Source organism: Phalangium opilio, unplaced genomic scaffold (assembly GCF_054372755.1).
Source record: "Phalangium opilio isolate 3A_F unplaced genomic scaffold, DU_Popi_V2 ptg000019l_1, whole genome shotgun sequence".
NCBI lineage: Eukaryota > Metazoa > Arthropoda > Arachnida > Opiliones > Phalangiidae > Phalangium > Phalangium opilio.
Window position 1 is genome coordinate 8,293,984 of NW_028324152.1, and position 17,419 is coordinate 8,311,402.

At 37.7% G+C, this 17,419-nt stretch overlaps 3 non-coding genes and 53 pseudogenes across 3 annotated transcripts; all 56 read right to left on the reverse strand.

The window, feature by feature from the left end:
* Positions 1–25: 25 nt before the first annotated feature.
* LOC149701643 (5S ribosomal RNA) lies at positions 26–144 on the reverse strand (annotated as a pseudogene).
* A 358-nt stretch (positions 145–502) lies between these two features.
* On the reverse strand, positions 503–621 carry LOC149701644 (5S ribosomal RNA). The gene has a single exon (XR_016382090.1). It is a non-coding gene; the product is annotated as a 5S ribosomal RNA (ribosomal RNA).
* Positions 622–743: 122 nt separating this feature from the next.
* LOC149701645 (5S ribosomal RNA) lies at positions 744–846 on the reverse strand (annotated as a pseudogene).
* Positions 847–983: 137 nt separating this feature from the next.
* LOC149701646 (5S ribosomal RNA) lies at positions 984–1,102 on the reverse strand. Its single transcript, XR_016382091.1, has one exon. It is a non-coding gene; the product is annotated as a 5S ribosomal RNA (ribosomal RNA).
* Positions 1,103–1,240: 138 nt separating this feature from the next.
* On the reverse strand, positions 1,241–1,359 carry LOC149701647 (5S ribosomal RNA). Its single transcript, XR_016382272.1, has one exon. It is a non-coding gene; the product is annotated as a 5S ribosomal RNA (ribosomal RNA).
* A 377-nt stretch (positions 1,360–1,736) lies between these two features.
* LOC149701648 (5S ribosomal RNA) lies at positions 1,737–1,839 on the reverse strand (annotated as a pseudogene).
* A 121-nt stretch (positions 1,840–1,960) lies between these two features.
* Positions 1,961–2,079, reverse strand: LOC149701649 (5S ribosomal RNA; annotated as a pseudogene).
* Positions 2,080–2,201: 122 nt separating this feature from the next.
* On the reverse strand, positions 2,202–2,304 carry LOC149701650 (5S ribosomal RNA; annotated as a pseudogene).
* Positions 2,305–2,836: 532 nt separating this feature from the next.
* LOC149701651 (5S ribosomal RNA) lies at positions 2,837–2,955 on the reverse strand (annotated as a pseudogene).
* Positions 2,956–3,077: 122 nt separating this feature from the next.
* Positions 3,078–3,180, reverse strand: LOC149701652 (5S ribosomal RNA; annotated as a pseudogene).
* Positions 3,181–3,315: 135 nt separating this feature from the next.
* Positions 3,316–3,434, reverse strand: LOC149701653 (5S ribosomal RNA; annotated as a pseudogene).
* Positions 3,435–3,556: 122 nt separating this feature from the next.
* Positions 3,557–3,659, reverse strand: LOC149701654 (5S ribosomal RNA; annotated as a pseudogene).
* Positions 3,660–3,794: 135 nt separating this feature from the next.
* On the reverse strand, positions 3,795–3,913 carry LOC149701655 (5S ribosomal RNA; annotated as a pseudogene).
* Positions 3,914–4,259: 346 nt separating this feature from the next.
* On the reverse strand, positions 4,260–4,378 carry LOC149701656 (5S ribosomal RNA; annotated as a pseudogene).
* Positions 4,379–4,739: 361 nt separating this feature from the next.
* On the reverse strand, positions 4,740–4,858 carry LOC149701657 (5S ribosomal RNA; annotated as a pseudogene).
* A 122-nt stretch (positions 4,859–4,980) lies between these two features.
* Positions 4,981–5,083, reverse strand: LOC149701658 (5S ribosomal RNA; annotated as a pseudogene).
* A 135-nt stretch (positions 5,084–5,218) lies between these two features.
* LOC149701659 (5S ribosomal RNA) lies at positions 5,219–5,337 on the reverse strand (annotated as a pseudogene).
* Positions 5,338–5,459: 122 nt separating this feature from the next.
* On the reverse strand, positions 5,460–5,562 carry LOC149701660 (5S ribosomal RNA; annotated as a pseudogene).
* A 121-nt stretch (positions 5,563–5,683) lies between these two features.
* Positions 5,684–5,802, reverse strand: LOC149701661 (5S ribosomal RNA; annotated as a pseudogene).
* A 122-nt stretch (positions 5,803–5,924) lies between these two features.
* On the reverse strand, positions 5,925–6,027 carry LOC149701662 (5S ribosomal RNA; annotated as a pseudogene).
* Positions 6,028–6,162: 135 nt separating this feature from the next.
* LOC149701663 (5S ribosomal RNA) lies at positions 6,163–6,281 on the reverse strand (annotated as a pseudogene).
* Positions 6,282–6,642: 361 nt separating this feature from the next.
* Positions 6,643–6,761, reverse strand: LOC149701664 (5S ribosomal RNA; annotated as a pseudogene).
* A 122-nt stretch (positions 6,762–6,883) lies between these two features.
* LOC149701665 (5S ribosomal RNA) lies at positions 6,884–6,986 on the reverse strand (annotated as a pseudogene).
* Positions 6,987–7,121: 135 nt separating this feature from the next.
* On the reverse strand, positions 7,122–7,240 carry LOC149701666 (5S ribosomal RNA; annotated as a pseudogene).
* Positions 7,241–7,361: 121 nt separating this feature from the next.
* Positions 7,362–7,480, reverse strand: LOC149701667 (5S ribosomal RNA; annotated as a pseudogene).
* A 361-nt stretch (positions 7,481–7,841) lies between these two features.
* Positions 7,842–7,960, reverse strand: LOC149701668 (5S ribosomal RNA; annotated as a pseudogene).
* A 122-nt stretch (positions 7,961–8,082) lies between these two features.
* Positions 8,083–8,185, reverse strand: LOC149701669 (5S ribosomal RNA; annotated as a pseudogene).
* A 375-nt stretch (positions 8,186–8,560) lies between these two features.
* On the reverse strand, positions 8,561–8,679 carry LOC149701670 (5S ribosomal RNA; annotated as a pseudogene).
* Positions 8,680–9,040: 361 nt separating this feature from the next.
* Positions 9,041–9,159, reverse strand: LOC149701671 (5S ribosomal RNA; annotated as a pseudogene).
* Positions 9,160–9,281: 122 nt separating this feature from the next.
* LOC149701672 (5S ribosomal RNA) lies at positions 9,282–9,384 on the reverse strand (annotated as a pseudogene).
* Positions 9,385–9,519: 135 nt separating this feature from the next.
* LOC149701673 (5S ribosomal RNA) lies at positions 9,520–9,638 on the reverse strand (annotated as a pseudogene).
* A 122-nt stretch (positions 9,639–9,760) lies between these two features.
* Positions 9,761–9,863, reverse strand: LOC149701674 (5S ribosomal RNA; annotated as a pseudogene).
* A 121-nt stretch (positions 9,864–9,984) lies between these two features.
* On the reverse strand, positions 9,985–10,103 carry LOC149701675 (5S ribosomal RNA; annotated as a pseudogene).
* Positions 10,104–10,225: 122 nt separating this feature from the next.
* LOC149701676 (5S ribosomal RNA) lies at positions 10,226–10,328 on the reverse strand (annotated as a pseudogene).
* Positions 10,329–10,463: 135 nt separating this feature from the next.
* On the reverse strand, positions 10,464–10,582 carry LOC149701677 (5S ribosomal RNA; annotated as a pseudogene).
* A 361-nt stretch (positions 10,583–10,943) lies between these two features.
* LOC149701678 (5S ribosomal RNA) lies at positions 10,944–11,062 on the reverse strand (annotated as a pseudogene).
* Positions 11,063–11,184: 122 nt separating this feature from the next.
* LOC149701679 (5S ribosomal RNA) lies at positions 11,185–11,287 on the reverse strand (annotated as a pseudogene).
* A 135-nt stretch (positions 11,288–11,422) lies between these two features.
* On the reverse strand, positions 11,423–11,541 carry LOC149701680 (5S ribosomal RNA; annotated as a pseudogene).
* A 346-nt stretch (positions 11,542–11,887) lies between these two features.
* Positions 11,888–12,005, reverse strand: LOC149701681 (5S ribosomal RNA; annotated as a pseudogene).
* A 135-nt stretch (positions 12,006–12,140) lies between these two features.
* On the reverse strand, positions 12,141–12,259 carry LOC149701682 (5S ribosomal RNA; annotated as a pseudogene).
* Positions 12,260–12,397: 138 nt separating this feature from the next.
* LOC149701683 (5S ribosomal RNA) lies at positions 12,398–12,516 on the reverse strand (annotated as a pseudogene).
* Positions 12,517–12,638: 122 nt separating this feature from the next.
* On the reverse strand, positions 12,639–12,741 carry LOC149701684 (5S ribosomal RNA; annotated as a pseudogene).
* Positions 12,742–13,088: 347 nt separating this feature from the next.
* On the reverse strand, positions 13,089–13,191 carry LOC149701685 (5S ribosomal RNA; annotated as a pseudogene).
* A 362-nt stretch (positions 13,192–13,553) lies between these two features.
* Positions 13,554–13,672, reverse strand: LOC149701686 (5S ribosomal RNA; annotated as a pseudogene).
* Positions 13,673–13,807: 135 nt separating this feature from the next.
* LOC149701687 (5S ribosomal RNA) lies at positions 13,808–13,926 on the reverse strand (annotated as a pseudogene).
* A 138-nt stretch (positions 13,927–14,064) lies between these two features.
* Positions 14,065–14,183, reverse strand: LOC149701688 (5S ribosomal RNA; annotated as a pseudogene).
* Positions 14,184–14,305: 122 nt separating this feature from the next.
* LOC149701689 (5S ribosomal RNA) lies at positions 14,306–14,408 on the reverse strand (annotated as a pseudogene).
* A 347-nt stretch (positions 14,409–14,755) lies between these two features.
* On the reverse strand, positions 14,756–14,858 carry LOC149701690 (5S ribosomal RNA; annotated as a pseudogene).
* Positions 14,859–15,220: 362 nt separating this feature from the next.
* On the reverse strand, positions 15,221–15,339 carry LOC149701691 (5S ribosomal RNA; annotated as a pseudogene).
* A 133-nt stretch (positions 15,340–15,472) lies between these two features.
* Positions 15,473–15,591, reverse strand: LOC149701692 (5S ribosomal RNA; annotated as a pseudogene).
* A 136-nt stretch (positions 15,592–15,727) lies between these two features.
* Positions 15,728–15,846, reverse strand: LOC149701693 (5S ribosomal RNA; annotated as a pseudogene).
* Positions 15,847–15,984: 138 nt separating this feature from the next.
* On the reverse strand, positions 15,985–16,103 carry LOC149701694 (5S ribosomal RNA; annotated as a pseudogene).
* Positions 16,104–16,225: 122 nt separating this feature from the next.
* LOC149701695 (5S ribosomal RNA) lies at positions 16,226–16,328 on the reverse strand (annotated as a pseudogene).
* A 362-nt stretch (positions 16,329–16,690) lies between these two features.
* On the reverse strand, positions 16,691–16,809 carry LOC149701696 (5S ribosomal RNA; annotated as a pseudogene).
* A 136-nt stretch (positions 16,810–16,945) lies between these two features.
* LOC149701697 (5S ribosomal RNA) lies at positions 16,946–17,064 on the reverse strand (annotated as a pseudogene).
* Positions 17,065–17,186: 122 nt separating this feature from the next.
* Positions 17,187–17,289, reverse strand: LOC149701698 (5S ribosomal RNA; annotated as a pseudogene).
* Positions 17,290–17,419: the final 130 nt, after the last annotated feature.

Below are 17,419 nucleotides of genomic sequence, written 5' to 3' on the forward strand. Positions count from 1 at the left end.
TTTAAAAGAGGAAAAAAAGTGAAAAAGCCAAGGGCACGCAGTGTTCCTAAGTGGTCTTCCTCCCAAGTACTGACTGCGCTCGACGCTGCTTAACTTCGGTGATCGGACGAGAACCGGTGTATTCAGCGTGATATGGCCGTTGCCGAGAGTGCCATTTAATAATTTGAATTTAATTAACCTTCATCTTTATAAAACAATATCAAAAAGAAGATATGTTTGATTTTATCATATCTGGTGGAATATAAAAGAGGAAATAAAAGTGAAAAAGCCAACTTCACGCAGTGTTTCTAAGTACTGACTGCGCTCGTTGCTGCTTAACTTCGGTGATCGGACTAGAACCGGTGTTTTCAGCGTGACATGGCAGTTGCCGAGAGTGCTAGATAATAATTCGAATTTAAATTAAGTGAGGCAAATTAACCATCATTTTAAAACAATAACAAAAAGAAAATATGTTTGCTTTTTTCATATCTATTGGAATTTAAAAGACAAAAAAAAGTGAAAAAGCCAACGGCACGCAGTGTTCCTAAGTGGTCTCCCTCCCAAGTACTGACTGCGCTCGACGCTGCTTAACTTCGGTGATCGAACGAGAACCGGTGTTTTCAGCGTGATATGGCCGTTGCCGAGAGTGCTAGTTAATAATTTGAATTTAATTAACCTTCATCTTTATAAAACAATAACAAAAAGAAGATATGTTTGCTTTTTTCATATCTGGTGGAATTTATAAGAGGAAACAAAAAGGAAAAAGCCAACGGCACGCAGTGTTCCCAAGTACTGACTGCGCTCGACGCTGCTTAACTTTCGTGATCGGACGAGAACCGGTGTTTTCAGCGTGATATGGCCGTTGCCGAGAGTGCTAGTTAATAATTTGAATTTAAACTAAGTGCGACAAATTAACCTTCATCTTTTTAAAACAATAACAAATAGAAAATATGTTTGCCTTTTTCATATCTATTGGAATTTAAAAGAGGAAAAAAAAGTGAAAAAGCCAACGGCACGCAGTGTTCCTAAGTGGTCTCCCTCCCAAGTACTGACTGCGCTCGACGCTGCTTAACTTCGGTGATCGAACGAGAACCGGTGTTTTCAGCGTGATATGGCCGTTGCCGAGAGTGCTGGTTAACAATTCGAATTTAAAATAAGTGAGACAAATTAACCTTCATCTTTTTAAAACAATAACAAAAAGAAAATATGTTTGCTTTTTTCATATCTATTGGAATTTAAAAGACAAAAAAAAAAGTGAAAAAGCTAACGGCACGCAGTGTTCCTAAGTGGTCTCCCTCCCAAGTACTGACTGCGCTCGACGCTGCTTAACTTCGGTGATCGAACGAGAACCGGTGTTTTCAGCGTGATATGGCCGTTGCCGAGAGTGCTAGTTAACAATTCGAATTTAAAATAAGTGAGACAAATTAACCTTCATCTTTTTAAAACAATAACAAAAAGAAAATATGTTTTCTTTTTTCATATTTATTGGAATTTAAAAGACAAAAAAAAAGTGAAAAAGCTAGGGGTAAGCAGTGTTCCTAACTGGTCTTCCTCCCAAGTTCTGACTGCGCTCGACGCTGCTTAACTTCGGTGATCGGACGAGAAACGGTGTATTCAGCGTGATATGGCCGTTGCCGAGAGTGCTAGTTAATAATTGAATTTAATTAACCTTCATCTTTACAAAACAAGAACAAAAAGAAGATATGTTTGCTTTTTTCATATCTGGTGGAATTTATAAGAGGAAACAAAAAGGAAAAAGCCAACGGCACGCAGTGTTCCCAAGTACTGACTGCGCTCGACGCTGCTTAACTTCGGTGACCGGACGAGTACCGGTGAATTCAGCGTGATATGGCCGTTGCCGAGAGTGCTTGTTAATAATTTGAATTTAATTAATCTTCATTTTTATAAAACAATAACAAAAAGAAGATGTGTTTGCTTATTTCATATCAATTGGAATTTAAAAGAGGAAAAAAAGTGAAAAAGCCAACGGCAAGCAGTTTTCCTAAGTTGTCTTCCTCCCAAGTACTGACTGCACACGACGCTGCTTAACTTCGGTGATCGGACGAGAACCGGTGTTTTCAGCGTGATTTGGCCGTTGCCGAGAATGCCAGTTAATAATTTGAATTTAATTAACCTTCATCTTTATAAAACAATAACAAATAGAAGATATGTTTGCTTTTTTCATATCTGGTGGAATTTAAAAGAGGAAACAAAAAGGAAAAAGCCAACGGCACGCAGTGTTCCCAAGTACTGACTGCGCTCGACGCTGCTTAACTTCGGTGATCGGACGAGAACCGGTGTTTTCAGCGTGATATGGCCGTTGCCGAGAGTGCTAGTTAACAATTCGAATTTAAATTAAGTGAGACAAATTAACCTTCATCTTTTTAAAACAATATCAAAAAGAAAATATGTTTGCTTTTTTCATATCTATTGGAATTTAAAAGACCAAAAAAAGTGAAAAAGCTAGGGGTAAGCAGTGTTCCTAACTGGTCTTCCTCCCAAGTACTGACTGCGCTCGACGCTGCTTAACTTCGGTGATCTGACGAGAAACGGTGTATTCAATTCAATTCAATTCAATTCAATTCAATTCAAAATGTTTATTTTATTTGCATTACAGATACAGTATACCACGGGGCTAAGTCACATTGTGACTTGTAAGCCCCGTGCCTATCTGTTTAATTTAATATAACAATTTTAATTCAGCGTGATATGGCCGTTGCCGAGAGTGCTAGTTAATAATTCGAACTTAAATTAAGTGAGAAAAATTAACCTTCATTTTTTTAAAACAATATCAAAAAGAAAACATGTTTGCTTTTTTCATATCCATTAAAATTTAAAAGAGGAAAAAAAGTGAAAAAGCCAACGGCACGCAGTGTTCCTAAGTGGTCTCCCTCCCAAATACTGACTGCGCTCGACTCTGCTTAAATTCGGTGATCGGACGAGAACCGGTGTATTCTGCGTGATATGGCCGTTGCCGAGAGTGCTAGTTAATAATTTTAATTTAATTAACCTTCATCTTTATAAAACAATAACAAAAAGAAGATATATTTGCTTTTTTCATATCTGGTGGAATTTATAAGAGGAAACAAAAGTGAAAAAGCCAACAGCACGCAGTATTCCCAAGTACTGACTGCGCTCGACGCTGCTTAACTTCGGTGATCGGACGAGAACCGGTGTTTTCAGCGTGATATGGCCGTTGGCGAGAGTGCTAGTTAACAATTCGAATTTAAATTAAGTGAGACAAATTAACCTTCATCTTTTTAAAACAATAACAAAAAGAAAATATGTTTGCTTTTTTCATATCTATTGGAATTTAAAAGACAAAAAAACTGAAAAAGCTAGCGGCAAGCAGTGTTCCTAAATGGTCTTCCTCCCAAGTACTGACTGCGCTCGACGCTGCTTAACTTCGGTGACCGGACGAGTACCGGTGTATTCAGCGTGATATGGCCGTTGCCGAGAGTGCTTGTTAATAATTTGAATTTAATTAATCTTCATCTTTATAAAACAATAACAAAAAGAAGATGTGTTTGCTTTTTTCATATCTGGTGGAATTTAAAAGAGGAAACAAAAAGGAAAAAGCCAACGGCACGCAGTGTTCCCAAGTACTGACTGCGCTCGACGCTGCTTAACTTCGGTGATCGGACGAGAACCGGTGGTTTCAGCGTGATATGGCCGTTGCCGAGAGTGCTAGTTAACAATTCGAATTTAAATTAAGTGAGACAAATTAACCTTCATCTTTTTAAAACAATAACAAAAAGAAAATATGTTTACTTTTTTCATATCTATTGGAATTTAAAAGACAAAAAAAGTGAAAAAGGTAGCGGCAAGCAATGTTCCTAAATGGTCTTCCTCCCAAGTACTGACTGCGCTCGACGCTGCTTAACTTCGGTGACCAAACGAGTACCGGTGTATTCAGCGTGATATGACCGTTGCCGAGAGTGCTATTTAATAATTTGAATTTAATTAACCTTCATCTTTATAAAACAATATCAAAAAGAAGATATGTTTGCTTTTATCATATCTGGTGGAATATAAAAGAGGAAATAAAAGTGAAAAAGCCAACTTCACGCAGTGTTTCTAAGTACTGACTGCGCTCGATGCTGCTTAACTTCGGTGATCGGACTAGAACAGGTGTTTTCAGCGTGATATGGCCGTTGCCGAGAGTGCTAGTTAATAATTTGAATTTAATTAACCTTCATCTTTTTAAAACAATAACAAAAAGAAAATACGTTTGCTTTTTTCATATCTATTTGAATTTAAAAGAGGAAAAAAAGTGAAAAAGCCAAGGGCACGCAGTGTTCCTAAGTGGTCTTCCTCCCAAGTACTGACTGCGCTCGACGCTGCTTAACTTCGGTGATCGGACGAGAACCGGTGTATTCAGCGTGATATGGCCGTTGCCGAGATTGCTATTTAATAATTTGAATTTAATTAACCTTCATCTTTATAAAACAATATCAAAAAGAAGATATGTTTGCTTTTATCATATCTGGTGGAATATAAAAGAGGAAATAAAAGTGAAAAAGCCAACTTCACGCAGTGTTTCTAAGTACTGACTGCGCTCGATGCTGCTTAACTTCGGTGATCGGATTAGAACCGGTGTTTTCAGCGTGATATGGCCGTTGCCGAGAGTGCTAGTTAATAATTCGAACTTAAATTAAGTGAGAAAAATTAACCTTCATTTTTTTAAAACAATATCAAAAAGAAAACATGTTTGCTTTTTTCATATCCATTAAAATTTAAAAGAGGAAAAAAAGTGAAAAAGCCAACGGCACGCAGTGTTCCTAAGTGGTCTCCCTCCCAAATACTGACTGCGCTCGACTCTGCTTAAATTCGGTGATCGGACGAGAACTGGTGTATTCAGCGTGATATGGCCGTTGCCGAGAGTGCTAGTTAATAATTTTAATTTAATTAACCTTCATCTTTATAAAACAATAACAAAAAGAAGATATATTTGCTTTTTTCATATCTGGTGGAATTTATAAGAGGAAACAAAAGTGAAAAAGCCAACAGCACGCAGTATTCCCAAGTACTGACTGCGCTCGACGCTGCTTAACTTCGGTGATCGGACGAGAACCGGTGTTTTCAGCGTGATATGGCCGTTGGCGAGAGTGCTAGTTAACAATTCGAATTTAAATTAAGTGATACAAATTAACCTTCATCTTTTTAAAACAATAACAAAAAGAAAATATGTTTGCTTTTTTCATATCTATTGGAATTTAAAAGACAAAAAAACTGAAAAAGCTAGCGGCAAGCAGTGTTCCTAAATGGTCTTCCTCCCAAGTACTGACTGCGCTCGACGCTGCTTAACTTCGGTGACCGGACGAGTACCGGTTTATTCAGCGTGATATGGCCGTTGCCGAGAGTGCTATTTAATAATTTGAATTTAATTAACCTTCATCTTTATAAAACAATATCAAAAAGAAGATATGTTTGCTTTTTTCATATCTGGTGGAATTTATAAGAGGAAACAAAAAGGAAAAAGCCAACGGCACGCAGTGTTCCCAAGTACTGACTGTGCTCGACGCTGCTTAACTTCGGTGACCGGACGAGTACCGGTGTATTCAGCGTGATATGGCCGTTGCCGAGAGTGCTTGTTAATAATTTGAATTTAATTAATCTTCATTTTTATAAAACAATAACAAAAAGAAGATGTGTTTGCTTATTTCATATCAATTGGAATTTAAAAGAGGAAAAAAAGTGAAAAAGCCAACGGCACGCAGTGTTCCTAAGTTGTCTTCCTCCCAACTACTGACTGCGCACAACGCTGCTTAACTTCGGTGATCGGACGAGAACCGGTGTTTTCAGCGTGATTTGGCCGTTGCCGAGAATGCCAGTTAATAATTTGAATTTAATTAACCTTCATCTTTATAAAACAATAACAAAAAGAAGATATGTTTGCTTTTTTCATATCTGGTGGAATTTAAAAGAGGAAACAAAAAGGAAAAAGCCAACGGCACGCAGTGTTCCCAAGTACTGACTGCGCTCGACGCTGCTTAACTTCGGTGATCGGACGAGAACCGGTGTTTTCAGCGTGATATGGCCGTTGCCGAGAGTGCTAGTTAACAATTCGAATTTAAATTAAGTGAGACAAATTAACCTTCATCTTTTTAAAACAATAACAAAAAGAAAATATGTTTGCTTTTTTCATATCTATTGGAATTTAAAAGACAAAAAAAGTGAAAAAGGTAGCGGCAAGCAATGTTCCTAAATGGTCTTCCTCAAAAGTACTGACTGCGCTCGACGCTGCTTAACTTCGGTGACCGGACGAGTACCGGTGTATTCAGCGTGATATGACCGTTGCCGAGAGTGCTATTTATTAATTTGAATTTAATTAACCTTCATCTTTATAAAACAATATCAAAAAGAAGATATGTTTGCTTTTATCATATCTGGTGGAATATAAAAGAGGAAATAAAAGTGAAAAAGCCAACTTCACGCAGTGTTTCTAAGTACTGACTGCGCTCGATGCTGCTTAACTTTGGTGATCGGACTAGAACCGGTGTTTTCAGCGTGATATGGCCGTTGCCGAGAGTGCTAGTTAATAATTCGAACTTAAATTAAGTGAGAAAAATTAACCTTCATTTTTTTAAAACAATATCAAAAAGAAAACATGTTTGCTTTTTTCATATCCATTAAAATTTAAAAGAGGAAAAAAAGTGAAAAAGCCAACGGCACGCAGTGTTCCTAAGTGGTCTCCCTCCCAAATACTGACTGCGCTCGACGCTGCTTAAATTCGGTGATCGGACGAGAACCGGTGTATTCAGCGTGATATGGCCGTTGCCGAGAGTGCTAGTTAATAATTTTAATTTAATTAACCTTCATCTTTATAAAACAATAACAAAAAGAAGATATATTTGCTTTTTTCATATCTGGTGGAATTTAAAAGAGGAAACAAAAGTGAAAAAGCCAACAGCACGCAGTATTCCCAAGTACTGACTGCGCTCGACGCTGCTTAACTTCGGTGATCGGACGAGAACCGGTTTTTTCAGCGTGATATGGCCGTTGCCGAGAGTGCTTGTTAACAATTCGAATTTAAATTAAGTGAGACAAATTAACCTTCATCTTTTTAAAACAATAACAAAAAGAAAATATGTTTGCTTTTTTCATATCTATTGGAATTTAAAAGACAAAAAAACTGAAAAAGCTAGCGGCAAGCAGTGTTCCTAAATGGTCTTCCTCCCAAGTACTGACTGCGCTCGACGCTGCTTAACTTCGGTGACCGGACGATCACCGGTGTATTCAGCGTGATATGGCCGTTGCCGAGAGTGCTATTTAATAATTTGAATTTAATTAACCTTCATCTTTTTAAAACAATAACAAAAAGAAAATACGTTTGCTTTTTTCATATCTATTTGAATTTAAAAGAGGAAAAAAAGTGAAAAAGCCAAGGGCACGCAGTGTTCCTAAGTGGTCTTCCTCCCAAGTACTGACTGCGCTCGACGCTGCTTAACTTCGGTGATCGGACGAGAACCGGTGTATTCAGCGTGATATGGCCGTTGCCGAGATTGCTATTTAATAATTTGAATTTAATTAACCTTCATCTTTATAAAACAATATCAAAAAGAAGATATGTTTGCTTTTATCATATCTGGTGGAATATAAAAGAGGAAATAAAAGTGAAAAAGCCAACTTCACGCAGTGTTTCTAAGTACTGACTGCGCTCGATGCTGCTTAACTTCGGTGATCGGATTAGAACCGGTGTTTTCAGCGTGATATGGTCGTTGCCGAGAGTGCTAGTTAATAATTCGAACTTAAATTAAGTGAGAAAAATTAACCTTCATTTTTTTAAAACAATATCAAAAAGAAAACATGTTTGCTTTTTTCATATCCATTAAAATTTAAAAGAGGAAAAAAAGTGAAAAAGCCAACGGCACGCAGTGTTCCTAAGTGGTCTCCCTCCCAAATACTGACTGCGCTCGACGCTGCTTAAATTCGGTGATCGGACGAGAACCGGTGTATTCAGCGTGATATGGCCGTTGCCGAGAGTGCTAGTTAATAATTTTAATTTAATTAACCTTCATCTTTATAAAACAATAACAAAAAGAAGATATATTTGCTTTTTTCATATCTGGTGGAATTTAAAAGAGGAAACAAAAGTGAAAAAGCCAACAGCACGCAGTATTCCCAAGTACTGACTGCGCTCGACGCTGCTTAACTTCGGTGATCGGACGAGAACCGGTTTTTTCAGCGTGATATGGCCGTTGCCGAGAGTGCTTGTTAACAATTCGAATTTAAATTAAGTGAGACAAATTAACCTTCATCTTTTTAAAACAATAACAAAAAGAAAATATGTTTGCTTTTTTCATATCTATTGGAATTTAAAAGACAAAAAAACTGAAAAAGCTAGCGGCAAGCAGTGTTCCTAAATGGCCTTCCTCCCAAGTACTGACTGCGCTCGACGCTGCTTAACTTCGGTGACCGGACGATCACCGGTGTATTCAGCGTGATATGGCCGTTGCCGAGAGTGCTATTTAATAATTTGAATTTAATTAACCTTCATCTTTTTAAAACAATAACAAAAAGAAAATACGTTTGCTTTTTTCATATCTATTTGAATTTAAAAGAGGAAAAAAAGTGAAAAAGCCAAGGGCACGCAGTGTTCCTAAGTGGTCTTCCTCCCAAGTACTGACTGCGCTCGACGCTGCTTAACTTCGGTGATCGGACGAGAACCGGTGTATTCAGCGTGATATGGCCGTTGCCGAGATTGCTATTTAATAATTTGAATTTAATTAACCTTCATCTTTATAAAACAATATCAAAAAGAAGATATGTTTGCTTTTATCATATCTGGTGGAATATAAAAGAGGAAATAAAAGTGAAAAAGCCAACTTCACGCAGTGTTTCTAAGTACTGACTGCGCTCGATGCTGCTTAACTTCGGTGATCGGATTAGAACCGGTGTTTTCAGCGTGATATGGCCGTTGCCGAGAGTGCTAGTTAATAATTCGAACTTAAATTAAGTGAGAAAAATTAACCTTCATTTTTTTAAAACAATATCAAAAAGAAAACATGTTTGCTTTTTTCATATCCATTAAAATTTAAAAGAGGAAAAAAAGTGAAAAAGCCAACGGCACGCAGTGTTCCTAAGTGGTCTCCCTCCCAAATACTGACTGCGCTCGACTCTGCTTAAATTCGGTGATCGGACGAGAACCGGTGTATTCAGCGTGATATGGCCGTTGCCGAGAGTGCTAGTTAATAATTTTAATTTAATTAACCTTCATCTTTATAAAACAATAACAAAAAGAAGATATATTTGCTTTTTTCATATCTGGTGGAATTTATAAGAGGAAACAAAAGTGAAAAAGCCAACAGCACGCAGTATTCCCAAGTACTGACTGCGCTCGACGCTGCTTAACTTCGGTGATCGGACGAGAACCGGTGTTTTCAGCGTGATATGGCCGTTGGCGAGAGTGCTAGTTAACAATTCGAATTTAAATTAAGTGAGACAAATTAACCTTCATCTTTTTAAAACAATAACAAAAAGAAAATATGTTTGCTTTTTTCATATCTATTGGAATTTAAAAGACAAAAAAACTGAAAAAGCTAGCGGCAAGCAGTGTTCCTAAATGGTCTTCCTCCCAAGTACTGACTGCGCTCGACGCTGCTTAACTTCGGTGACCGGACGAGTACCGGTTTATTCAGCGTGATATGGCCGTTGCCGAGAGTGCTATTTAATAATTTGAATTTAATTAACCTTCATCTTTATAAAACAATATCAAAAAGAAGATATGTTTGCTTTTTTCATATCTGGTGGAATTTATAAGAGGAAACAAAAAGGAAAAAGCCAACGGCACGCAGTGTTCCCAAGTACTGACTGTGCTCGACGCTGCTTAACTTCGGTGACCGGACGAGTACCGGTGTATTCAGCGTGATATGGCCGTTGCCGAGAGTGCTTGTTAATAATTTGAATTTAATTAATCTTCATTTTTATAAAACAATAACAAAAAGAAGATGTGTTTGCTTATTTCATATCAATTGGAATTTAAAAGAGGAAAAAAAGTGAAAAAGCCAACGGCACGCAGTGTTCCTAAGTTGTCTTCCTCCCAACTACTGACTGCGCACAACGCTGCTTAACTTCGGTGATCGGACGAGAACCGGTGTTTTCAGCGTGATTTGGCCGTTGCCGAGAATGCCAGTTAATAATTTGAATTTAATTAACCTTCATCTTTATAAAACAATAACAAAAAGAAGATATGTTTGCTTTTTTCATATCTGGTGGAATTTAAAAGAGGAAACAAAAAGGAAAAAGCCAACGGCACGCAGTGTTCCCAAGTACTGACTGCGCTCGACGCTGCTTAACTTCGGTGATCGGACGAGAACCGGTGTTTTCAGCGTGATATGGCCGTTGCCGAGAGTGCTAGTTAACAATTCGAATTTAAATTAAGTGAGACAAATTAACCTTCATCTTTTTAAAACAATAACAAAAAGAAAATATGTTTGCTTTTTTCATATCTATTGGAATTTAAAAGACAAAAAAAGTGAAAAAGTTAGCGGCAAGCAATGTTCCTAAATGGTCTTCCTCAAAAGTACTGACTGCGCTCGACGCTGCTTAACTTCGGTGACCGGACGAGTACCGGTGTATTCAGCGTGATATGACCGTTGCCGAGAGTGCTATTTATTAATTTGAATTTAATTAACCTTCATCTTTATAAAACAATATCAAAAAGAAGATATGTTTGCTTTTATCATATCTGGTGGAATATAAAAGAGGAAATAAAAGTGAAAAAGCCAACTTCACGCAGTGTTTCTAAGTACTGACTGCGCTCGATGCTGCTTAACTTTGGTGATCGGACTAGAACCGGTGTTTTCAGCGTGATATGGCCGTTGCCGAGAGTGCTAGTTAATAATTCGAACTTAAATTAAGTGAGAAAAATTAACCTTCATTTTTTTAAAACAATATCAAAAAGAAAACATGTTTGCTTTTTTCATATCCATTAAAATTTAAAAGAGGAAAAAAAGTGAAAAAGCCAACGGCACGCAGTGTTCCTAAGTGGTCTCCCTCCCAAATACTGACTGCGCTCGACGCTGCTTAAATTCGGTGATCGGACGAGAACCGGTGTATTCAGCGTGATATGGCCGTTGCCGAGAGTGCTAGTTAATAATTTTAATTTAATTAACCTTCATCTTTATAAAACAATAACAAAAAGAAGATATATTTGCTTTTTTCATATCTGGTGGAATTTAAAAGAGGAAACAAAAGTGAAAAAGCCAACAGCACGCAGTATTCCCAAGTACTGACTGCGCTCGACGCTGCTTAACTTCGGTGATCGGACGAGAACCGGTTTTTTCAGCGTGATATGGCCGTTGCCGAGAGTGCTTGTTAACAATTCGAATTTAAATTAAGTGAGACAAATTAACCTTCATCTTTTTAAAACAATAACAAAAAGAAAATATGTTTGCTTTTTTCATATCTATTGGAATTTAAAAGACAAAAAAACTGAAAAAGCTAGCGGCAAGCAGTGTTCCTAAATGGTCTTCCTCCCAAGTACTGACTGCGCTCGACGCTGCTTAACTTCGGTGACCGGACGAGTACCGGTTTATTCAGCGTGATATGGCCGTTGCCGAGAGTGCTATTTAATAATTTGAATTTAATTAACCTTCATCTTTATAAAACAATATCAAAAAGAAGATATGTTTGCTTTTATCATATCTGGTGGAATATAAAAGAGTAAATAAAAGTAAAAAAGCCAACTTCACGCAGTGTTTCTAAGTACTGACTGCGCTCGATGCTGCTTAACTTCGGTGATCGGACTAGAACCGGTGTTTTCAGCGTGATATCGCCGTTGCCGAGAGTGCTAGTTAATAATTTGAATTTAATTAATCTTCATCTTTATAAAACAATAACAAAAAGAAGATGTGTTTGCTTTTTTCATATCTATTGGAATATGAAAGAGGAAAAAAAGTGAAAAAGCCAACGGCACGCAGTGTTCCTAAGTTTTCAACTTCCCAGTACTGACTGCGCTCGACGCTGCTTAACTTCGGTGATCGGACGAGAACCGGTGTTTTCAGCGTGATTTGGCCGTTGCCGAGAGTCCTAGTTAATAATTCGAATTTAAATTAGTGAGACAAATTAACCTTCATCTTTTTAAAACAATAACAAAAAGAAAATATGTTTGCTTTTTTCATATCTATTGGAATTTAAAAGAGGAAAAAAAGTGAAAAAGCCAACGGCACGCAGTGTTCCTAAGTGGTCTCCCTCCCAAATACTGACTGCGCTCGACGCTGCTTAACTTCGGTGATCGGACGAGAACCGGGGTTCTCAGCGTGAAATGGCCGTTGCCGAGAGCGATAGTTAATAATTCGAATTTAATTAAAGTGAGACAAATTAACCTTCATCTTTTTAAAACAATAACAAAAAGAAAATATCTTTGCTTTTTTCATATCTATTGGAATTTAAAAGACAAAAAAAAAAGTGAAAAAGCTAACGGCACGCAGTGTTCCTAAGTGGTCTCCCTCCGAAGTACTGACTGCGCTCGACGCTGCTTAACTTCGGTGATCGGACGAGAAACGGTGTATTCAGCGTGATTTGGCCGTTGCCGAGAGTGCTAGTTAATAATTTGAATTTAATTAACCTTCATCTTTATAAAACAATAACAAAAAGAAGATATGTTTATTTTTTTCATATCTGGTGGAATTTATAAGAGGAAACAAAAAGGAAAAAGCCAACGGCACGCAGTGTTCCCAAGTACTGACTGCGCTCGACGCTGCTTAACTTCGGTGATCGGACGAGAACCGGTGTTTTCAGCGTGATATGGCCGTTGCCGAGAGTGCTAGTTAATAATTTGAATTTAATTAACCTTCATCTTTATAAAACAATAACAAAAAGAAGATATATTTGCTTTTTTCATATCTGGTGGAATTTAAAAGAGGAAATAAAAGTGAAAAAGCCAAGAGCACGCAGTATTCCCAAGTACTGACTGCGCTCGACGCTGCTTAACTTCGGTGATCGGACGAGAAACGGTGTATTCAGCGTGATTTGGCCGTTGCCGAGAGTGCTAGTTAATAATTTGAATTTAATTAACCTTCATCTTTATAAAACAATAACAAAAAGAAGATATGTTTATTTTTTTCATATCTGGTGGAATTTATAAGAGGAAACAAAAAGGAAAAAGCCAACGGCACGCAGTGTTCCCAAGTACTGACTGCGCTCGACGCTGCTTAACTTCGGTGATCGGACGAGAACCGGTGTTTTCAGCGTGATATGGCCGTTGCCGAGAGTGCTAGTTAATAATTTGAATTTAATTAACCTTCATCTTTATAAAACAATAACAAAAAGAAGATATATTTGCTTTTTTCATATCTGGTGGAATTTAAAAGAGGAAATAAAAGTGAAAAAGCCAAGAGCACGCAGTATTCCCAAGTACTGTATGCGTTCGACGCTGCTTAACTTCGGTGATCGGACGAGAACCGGTGTTTTCAGCGTGACATGGCCGTTGCCGAGAGTGCTAGTTAATAATTCGAATTTCAATTAAGTGAGAAAAATGAACCTTCATCTTTTTAAAACAATAACAAAAAGAAAATATGTTTGCTTTTTTCATATCTATTGGAATTTAAAAGAGGAAAAAAAAGTGAAAAATCCAACGGCACGCAGTGTTCCTAAGTGGTCTCCCTCCCAAATACTGACTGCGCTCGACGCTGCTTAACTTCGGTGATCGGACGAGAACCGGTGTTTTCAGCGTGATTTGGCCGTTGCCGAGAGTCCTAGTTAATAATTCGAATTTAAATTAGTGAGACAAATTAACCTTCATCTTTTTAAAACAATAACAAAAAGAAAATATGTTTGCTTTTTTCATATCTATTGGAATTTAAAAGAGGAAAAAAAGTGAAAAAGCCAACGGCACGCAGTGTTCCTAAGTGGTCTCCCTCCCAAATACTGACTGCGCTCGACGCTGCTTAACTTCGGTGATCGGACGAGAACCGGGGTTCTCAGCGTGAAATGGCCGTTGCCGAGAGCGATAGTTAATAATTCGAATTTAATTAAAGTGAGACAAATTAACCTTCATCTTTTTAAAACAATAACAAAAAGAAAATATCTTTGCTTTTTTCATATCTATTGGAATTTAAAAGACAAAAAAAAAAGTGAAAAAGCTAACGGCACGCAGTGTTCCTAAGTGGTCTCCCTCCGAAGTACTGACTGCGCTCGACGCTGCTTAACTTCGGTGATCGGACGAGAAACGGTGTATTCAGCGTGATTTGGCCGTTGCCGAGAGTGCTAGTTAATAATTTGAATTTAATTAACCTTCATCTTTATAAAACAATAACAAAAAGAAGATATGTTTATTTTTTTCATATCTGGTGGAATTTATAAGAGGAAACAAAAAGGAAAAAGCCAACGGCACGCAGTGTTCCCAAGTACTGACTGCGCTCGACGCTGCTTAACTTCGGTGATCGGACGAGAACCGGTGTTTTCAGCGTGATATGGCCGTTGCCGAGAGTGCTAGTTAATAATTTGAATTTAATTAACCTTCATCTTTATAAAACAATAACAAAAAGAAGATATATTTGCTTTTTTCATATCTGGTGGAATTTAAAAGAGGAAATAAAAGTGAAAAAGCCAAGAGCACGCAGTATTCCCAAGTACTGACTGCGCTCGACGCTGCTTAACTTCGGTGATCGGACGAGAAACGGTGTATTCAGCGTGATTTGGCCGTTGCCGAGAGTGCTAGTTAATAATTTGAATTTAATTAACCTTCATCTTTATAAAACAATAACAAAAAGAAGATATGTTTATTTTTTTCATATCTGGTGGAATTTATAAGAGGAAACAAAAAGGAAAAAGCCAACGGCACGCAGTGTTCCCAAGTACTGACTGCGCTCGACGCTGCTTAACTTCGGTGATCGGACGAGAACCGGTGTTTTCAGCGTGATATGGCCGTTGCCGAGAGTGCTAGTTAATAATTTGAATTTAATTAACCTTCATCTTTATAAAACAATAACAAAAAGAAGATATATTTGCTTTTTTCATATCTGGTGGAATTTAAAAGAGGAAATAAAAGTGAAAAAGCCAAGAGCACGCAGTATTCCCAAGTACTGTATGCGTTCGACGCTGCTTAACTTCGGTGATCGGACGAGAACCGGTGTTTTCAGCGTGACATGGCCGTTGCCGAGAGTGCTAGTTAATAATTCGAATTTCAATTAAGTGAGAAAAATGAACCTTCATCTTTTTAAAACAATAACAAAAAGAAAATATGTTTGCTTTTTTCATATCTATTGGAATTTAAAAGAGGAAAAAAAAGTGAAAAATCCAACGGCACGCAGTGTTCCTAAGTGGTCTCCCTCCCAAATACTGACTGCGCTCGACGCTGCTTAACTTCGGTGATCGGACGAGAACCGGTGTTCTCAGCGTGAAATGGCCGTTGTCGAGAGTGCTAGTTAATAATTCGAATTTAATTAAGTGAGACAAATTAACCTTCATCTTTTTAAAACAATACAAAAAGAAAATATCTTTGCTGTTTTCATATCTATTGGAATTTAAAAGACAAAAAAAGTGAAAAAGCTAACGGCACGCAGTGTTTCTAAGTGGTCTCCCTCCGAAGTACTGACTGCGCTCGACGCTGCTTAACTTCGGTGATCGGACGAGAACCGGTGTTTTCAGCGTGATTTGGCCGTTGCCGAGAGTCCTAGTTAATAATTCGAATTTAAATTAGTGAGACAAATTAACCTTCATCTTTTTAAAACAATAACAAAAAGAAAATATGTTTGCTTTTTTCATATCTATTGGAATTTAAAAGAGGAAAAAAAAGTGAAAAAGCCAACGGCACGCAGTGTTTCTAAGTGGTCTCCCTCCCAAATACTGACTGCGCTCGACGCTGCTCAACTTCGGTGATCGGACGAGAACCGGGGTTCTCAGCGTGAAATGGCCGTTGCCGAGAGCGCTAGTTAATAATTCGAATTTAATTAAAGTGAGACAAATTAACCTTCATCTTTTTAAAACAATAACAAAAAGAAAATATCTTTGCTTTTTTCATATCTATTGGAATTTAAAAGACAAAAAAAAAAGTGAAAAAGCTAACGGCACGCAGTGTTCCTAAGTGGTCTCCCTCCGAAGTACTGACTGCGCTCGACGCTGCTTAACTTCGGTGATCGGACGAGAAACGGTGTATTCAGCGTGATTTGGCCGTTGCCGAGAGTGCTAGTTAATAATTTGAATTTAATTAACCTTCATCTTTATAAAACAATAACAAAAAGAAGATATGTTTATTTTTTTCATATCTGGTGGAATTTATAAGAGGAAACAAAAAGGAAAAAGCCAACGGCACGCAGTGTTCCCAAGTACTGACTGCGCTCGACGCTGCTTAACTTCGGTGATCGGACGAGAACCGGTGTTTTCAGCGTGATATGGCCGTTGCCGAGAGTGCTAGTTAATAATTTGAATTTAATTAACCTTCATCTTTATAAAACAATAACAAAAAGAAGATATATTTGCTTTTTTCATATCTGGTGGAATTTAAAAGAGGAAATAAAAGTGAAAAAGCCAAGAGCACGCAGTATTCCCAAGTACTGTATGCGTTCGACGCTGCTTAACTTCGGTGATCGGACGAGAACCGGTGTTTTCAGCGTGACATGGCCGTTGCCGAGAGTGCTAGTTAATAATTCGAATTTCAATTAAGTGAGAAAAATGAACCTTCATCTTTTTAAAACAATAACAAAAAGAAAATATGTTTGCTTTTTTCATATCTATTGGAATTTAAAAGAGGAAAAAAAAGTGAAAAATCCAACGGCACGCAGTGTTCCTAAGTGGTCTCCCTCCCAAATACTGACTGCGCTCGACGCTGCTTAACTTCGGTGATCGGACGAGAACCGGGGTTCTCAGCGTGAAATGGCCGTTGCCGAGAGCGCAAGTTAATAATTCGAATTTAATTAAAGTGAGACAAATTAACCTTCATCTTTTTAAAACAATAACAAAAAGAAAATATCTTTGCTTTTTTCATATCTATTGGAATTTAAAAGACAAAAAAAAGTGAAAAAGCTAACGGCACGCAGTGTTCCTAAGTGGTCTCCCTCCGAAGTACTGACTGCGCTCGACGCTGCTTAACTTCGGTGATCGGACGAGAAACGGTGTATTCAGCGTGATTTGGCCGTTGCCGAGAGTGCTAGTTAATAATTTGAATTTAATTAACCTTCATCTTTATAAAACAATAACAAAAAGAAGATATGTTTATTTTTTTCATATCTGGTGGAATTTATAAGAGGAAACAAAAAGGAAAAAGCCAACGGCACGCAGTGTTCCCAAGTACTGACTGCGCTCGACGCTGCTTAACTTCGGTGATCGGACGAGAACCGGTGTTTTCAGCGTGATATGGCCGTTGCCGAGAGTGCTAGTTAATAATTTGAATTTAATTAACCTTCATCTTTATAAAACAATAACAAAAAGAAGATATATTTGCTTTTTTCATATCTGGTGGAATTTAAAAGAGGAAATAAAAGTGAAAAAGCCAAGA